At 47.5% G+C, this 6,272-nt stretch overlaps 1 non-coding gene across 1 annotated transcript; it reads left to right on the forward strand.

The window, feature by feature from the left end:
* Window positions 1-4,910: 4,910 nt before the first annotated feature.
* Trnat-cgu (transfer RNA threonine (anticodon CGU)) lies at window positions 4,911-4,982 on the forward strand. Its single transcript has one exon. It is a non-coding gene; the product is annotated as a tRNA-Thr (tRNA).
* The last annotated feature ends 1,290 nt before the right edge of the window (window positions 4,983-6,272 follow it).

A 6,272-nucleotide genomic window follows, 5' to 3' on the forward strand; every position in this document is an offset into this window, starting at 1 on the left:
ATCAATGGGAAAAGTGTCAGGTTGCTGTAGTACCAAAGGAAAAGGGGTCAAGTTGGCCTTTCCCACTCCTGGGAACTAACCTTATCAGTGGAAAATGAAGCAGCTTTTTAAATTGCATTTTCATTTGTGTGCATGTGTGTGGGTGTGTGCATGCCATGTAGTGTGTGGAGGCCAGAGAACAGCTTGCAGGAGTTGGCTCTCTCTTCCTACTATGAACTCAGGTCGTCAGGCCCGGCATCAGATGCCACTTCTCACTGAGCCATCTCTAGTCTGTTTCCATTTTTTGAGAGTCTCAAATAGCCCGTGCTGGTCTTGAATTTCTGATCCTCTTGCCTCAACCTCCGGAAGGTAGGATTACAGTCATATACCGTGCACAGTTACTGATTCTATTTTTAATTCCTGCAGGGCCAGGGTTAATGGCTAACACCTGGTCATGGCCCTTACTGTATGTACTTCCCGTAAAGGCACATGGGCTGTGTGTGACATCCCCATCAGTGCACTTCTGTTACCCCTGTGGTTCACAGTGAGAATGGTTCAGATTTTCCAAGTCTGAGTTCGGCTGCCAGGCCCTCTCTGCTGGCTGTGTCTGGCTCACCTCACTCTCATTGAATTCCTAGAAGGCTACCTGGGCTGGATCCTCCCCTTACTTCAGATACAAAAATTAGCTCAGCACAGATTAAAAGGGGGCTAATATCCAGAAGAGATGTTTTAAACTATAACTCAGAAACAAACCAAAATAAACAGCCCACTTTAAAAAGGACCTGAACGGGCATTTCTCCAAAGACACACAAATGGCCAGCAAGCCCAGGAAGCGATGCCACATCAGCCATCAGCACATCTGTGAAGATGGCCACTATCCAAAACAACACGATGATGGGAGTGGTAAGTGCTGGCTGGCAAGGAGGCCAGGAAATCAGAACCTTGAGTACGGTGGTGGGAATGTCAAATGGTGGCGCCGTTACAGAAACTGTAGAGATTCCTTTAAAAATAAGCCCGGCGTGGTGGAGCACGCCTTTAGTCACAGCATTTGAGACAGAGGAAGGCAGACCTCAAAGAGTTCAAGGCCACTCTGGTCTACAAAGCGGGAGTTCCAGGCCAACCAAGGCTACACAGAGAGACCCTGGCTCCGACCAAACAAAAAAATTAAAAATAAAAAGATTACATAACTCCTAGTGCCGCTTCTGTGTGTGTAGCCAAAAGAACTGCGGCAGTATCTCAAATCAACTCGCACACTCTTCCCACTCAAACACTGTTTTGGTTTATTGACAACCTGGTGGTGGCAGTGGTGCATACCTTTAATCCCAGCACTAGGGTGTAGCAGGAATCTTAAAGAGTCTTATTAATAAAAACAAACCTGGGCCAAGTATTGGGATGAAATGCTGGATGATCAGAGAGACAGAACAAGCCACAGCTAACCTCACCTGGCCAACTTCTCAGCTGATCTTCTTTCCTCAGACTGGAGGCCTCTGAGTCCTCATATCCGAATGAATCTCAGCTGAATTGTGCTGCTCCAAAGCTTGAAAGCTTAACTAGCCAAATGCTTCTTGTTTCTGGTCTTCACACCTTATATATCTTTCCTTTCTACCATCACTCCCTGTCAGGACTCCACAAAGATGATTCCACATGGACTATGGTAAAGCCATTAAACTGATTAACACCAAGGAAAGATCGACTTTGGACTACAAACTGGTCAGGACAATTTCAAGGTGACTAGCTGAGATGATCCAGCCTGACAGACTACTCGAGCAAGGACTTATGACAAGCCCTGAACTTTCCTATTATACAGAGACTGGACAAATGATACAGGACTTGAAAATTAACCCAAAATTTTTCTTTTCAAGATTCCCTAAAGATATCTTCACCCCTAGAAAGCAAAAAGAAAAAGAGAATATAGATATGAGATAGATCATCGAATCTACTCTGAGAAAAAAGATAAAGAAATAATAGGATAAATAGGTAGATCACTGAATCTACACTGAAAAGAAAAAGGGGAAGATATAAAAATGACAAAAGGTAGACTACTGAATCTATTATGAAAAGAAAAAATACTTTTAAAAAGGAATTACTTGTTTTAAATAGGATAAGTAATGAATTTTTTTAGTTTATCAAATGTTACTGGACTGGACATTATTATATATTAATGGAGTTTTTTGTCTGAATCTGTAAAATGTTAATGGACTTGTTAATGTAATCTTGACTGTGTATATTGTATATACTTATTGGATATAATTTTTCTTGTATTAGTTATAAGCTTTTTTTAAATTTTAGACAAAAAGAGGGGAAATGTGGTGGTATTGTGTTCCCCAAAATATTGTGCACCCTAATAAACTTATCTGGGATCAGAGACAGAACAGCCACTAGATACAAAGGCTAGAAAATGGTGGCACTCACACCTTTAATCCTAGCATTTCAGAGGTAGAAATCCCTCTGGATCTCTGTGAGTTCAAGGCCACATTGGAAACAGCCAGGCATGGTGACACACGCCTTTAATCCCAGGGAGTGATGGTAGAAAGGAAAGATATATAAGGTGTGAAGACCAGAAACAAGAAGCATTTGGCTGGTTAAGCTTTCAGGCTTTGGAGCAACACAGTTCAGCTGAGATTCATTCTGGATGAGGACTCAGAGGCCTCCAGTCTGAGGAAACAGGACCAGCAGAGAAGTTGGCCAGGTGAGGTTAGCTGTGGCTTGTTCTGTCTCTCTGACCATCCAGCATTTCACCCCAATACTTGGCCCAGGTTTGTTTTTATTAATAAGACTCTTTAAGATTCCTGCTACACTAGGGAGACAGAAGCAGATTGGTCTCTGTGAGTTCAAGGCCAGTCTGGTCTACAAAGCTAGTTCCAAGACAGCCAGGGCTGTTACACAGAGAAACCCTGTCAGGGGAAAAAAACAAAAAACAGTCCACCAGGCAATGAAAGGTAAGGAGAATGAGGCATATGCCTACTAGAGAATAAGGGCCAGCCTTACAAAGCCAGGACATCCTTCTGGAAGTCACAAGAAAGTTGAGGAGCTGCCTGAAGTAAGCCAGTCCCTGCCAGATACTACATCATTCTTCTTATGTGGCATGTCTAAAGTTGCCAACCTCTTAGAAGCAGAAAGAATGGCTGTCAGGGACCTAGGGAGGCGGCGAATGGTGTCTAATGGGCAGGGTTTCTGTTGTGCAAAACGAAGCCACCCACCCTGCCCTGTAGGGTAGCCTGGATCACAAGTTCATGAACTGCTGGGCTCTAGAGGGAGTTCAAAGCCCTGAGGCTGGAGAGTGCCAGCTTGGGCAACTCACCAAGACTCTGCCTCCAAATATTATAAAAAAGACCTGGAGAGATGATTCAGTGGCTAAGAGCACTTATTGCTCATGGAGAGGACCTGGGCGGGTTCTTTTCCTAGCACTTACCCACGTGGTGGCTCACAACCATCCATAACTAGTTCCAGGGAATCCACGCCCTTTTCTGACCTCTACTGGTGCAAGGCACACACTTAGTGCACATGATTACATGCAAGCAAAACACTCAGAAAATAAAAATAAATCGAGAGAGAGAGAGAGAGAAAGGTGTATGGTGGAGAGCTGGGGATAAATATCAGTGGTTAGAGTACTTGAACCAGGGTTCAGTCCAAAACAAACGCAAAAAAAAATCTGTAGTGCTGTGTTGTACAAGGTACAAATGTCCACTTAACACTATATGTAAACTTAACATAGTTATGATAAATCCTGCTTTTAACAATACACATCCATAAAAAAAGTCCTTAGGTTTTACAAATCTCCCCAGTTTTACACTTTTAAAAAAGTTCTACCCATAAATAAGGGTGAACGTACTGGTTATAGCAGCGCGCGCAATAGCAGGAACCCTCGTGGGGGGGGGGCGTTTCCTTCGCCAGGCTCTGGTGTGCCACTGCAGGTGGGCACTTAAGAAGGCTGAGAGACGAGGCCTCTGACTGCCCTGTGGGCATCGCAGCCCTGCACCAAGAGAAGGGCTTCTGTCCCCCTGCCTGGCCGCCTTCTCCTCCCTCTTGGAACAGATGCAGTGGCCATAGGATCCGGGCTCCTAATTTCCTTTAAAATGTTTTAAACTAATTTTTAAATTAAATATTTAAATAACAAGTCTAGGAACTAGGGATGTCGCTCAGTCGTCAGTGCTAGTTTAGCACACATGGAACCCCGGGTTCGATCCCCAGCACCCGGGAAAACGGGCATTTCATAAAACGCCTGAAATCCCAACCGGTGGGAGATGGAGGAAGAAGGATCCTTAGTTCACTGCCATCCTCGGTTACAGAGTGAAGTCAGCCGGGCTCCGCGAGCCTCTGTCTCCAGCAATAAATGACGATATAAACGCGGAAGACCAATAAAAAGGAGGCAGTGGTATAAGCCCTCATCCCCCAAACCCTCACCCATTCCTTTCATAGACTTGAACAAAGCCTCACCCAACTAAAGTCCCGTTTGTCCCCCAATCCGGGTCTCCCTCCGGTGTCCCTCCGACATCTCGGTGGTCTCCCCGGCTTGGCCTCTGTTAATCACCCGGGCCTCTGTGCCGCGCCCGGTCCCCGCGGTCGGCAGGCTGGTCCCCCAGCTCTCGGGGACGCCAGACGTTCACAGGCCGGGCTCCACGCCCAGCTCTGCGGTCTTTCCCGGCTCAGGGACGCGGACCCAGGGTGAGGCCCGTGCAGAGGGGGAAGCGGAAGGCTCCGGGGTAACCGAGGCTTTTCCTCGTCCTCTGAGCGACCCACCGGCCGCTACCCCTGAAACGCCGGCTAACCAGACGCCGGGCGGAAGGAGGCCGGGAGAGCGTCAGTCCCCGCCGCTCAGTGGGCGGGCTTTGCGCGGGGGCGGGGCCTGAGTGAGGGGGCGGGGCCTAGCCGCCTCCCCGCCCGTACCACCTCCCCTCCACTGAGAGCCTCTACCGCTAGCTCGGCTGTCAGGCGCGGTGGCCAAGTGGTAAGGCGTCGGTCTCGTAAACCGAAGATCGCGGGTTCGAACCCCGTCCGTGCCTGCGCTTCGGGGCAGAGCTCTATTGGTACTTCCGTGATTTTCACTTAAATTTCGCTCTCCCTTCTTTTTTGTTCATGAGTCTTCCAGCCCCTCCTCTACCCGTGCCTTCAGCTGCGGTCCGATCGATCGCGAGGAGAGAGGCGTGCCTTCATTCTTGAGCGTCCCTTACCTACAACGTGCCGTGTCGCCTCTTTGTCCTGTACCCAGCCAACTGCTTCACTTTTCCCCGGGCAACTTGACCTTCTTCTGTATCTGGTTCCAGATAGTTGTGGCACTCCCAAGTCATCAGTAAGGTAAACAGCCTGCTATCACGTGACAGGACACCCAGTGCTTCAGATTCCTGGTCTCATTTTGTTTGTTGTTGTTTTAGGATAGGTCTCCTGTATAGTGCCAGGATTACCGAGGTGAGCCACCACGATCTGCTAGCCTCTCTCTTCGAAACTTTGCTAAAGGGTAGCTAATTTTTGTTGTTGTTTGTCTGTTTTGGTTTTGGTTTTGGTCTGGAGACAGGGTCTAACTATCTATCGATGTAGCTCTAACTAGCCTGGAACTCCCTGTGTAGACCAGGCTGGCCTTGAACTCTCCACCCACCTCTGCCTCCCAAGCGCTGGAATTAAAGACATGGGTTACTATGCCTGAACCTGAAATTTTCAATTGTAACACTTAGCATTGAACATACTACTCCAGTTTCGTGAATAGAACTCCACCTCTTCATTTCTATCCCATACTTCTGTTAATGTGGCTCCTCCCTCTGCCCCTCCCTTCCATTCCTCCCCAGCTAAAAGCATATTTCATTCCCTAGGTCTTGTTGCTTAGCTGACCGTGGGGTGAACTGAGGACATTAGATATTTACAGTAAGGTCCTAGTAAGTGAGAGAAACACTTGGCTTTGGAAGGCATCAGTGTCTTCATGAAATTGTTACTAAATACAAAGAGGATTTGTTTGTAACAAGGCCATAGCCGGCCAGCCTAGAAATCAGAGATAGGATGGAGGACAGTCCTATGGTCTTGGGTGTAGTCTGTACTCCCGCCCCTCCCTGTGGATTCCTGGTGAGAAAGCACTCCTGGGCTGGACTGAGCTCTTCTGCAGTAGCTGAAACAGAATTCTGGCCCCACAGGGGTGAGGGATGAAACAAATCAAAGTCAATAGAAGAGGTACACGGTACAGAAAAGGTCAACATACAGAAATACTGGGAAAACATGCACTTCCCCAAAGGTGAAGGGCCAGAGGCAGGGGTCAAATGTGGATCCCAGACCAAAGTCTGTGAGGTCAGAGGCTAGCTAAGCACGGC

Source organism: Peromyscus eremicus, chromosome 8a, assembly GCF_949786415.1.
Source record: "Peromyscus eremicus chromosome 8a, PerEre_H2_v1, whole genome shotgun sequence".
NCBI lineage: Eukaryota > Metazoa > Chordata > Mammalia > Rodentia > Cricetidae > Peromyscus > Peromyscus eremicus.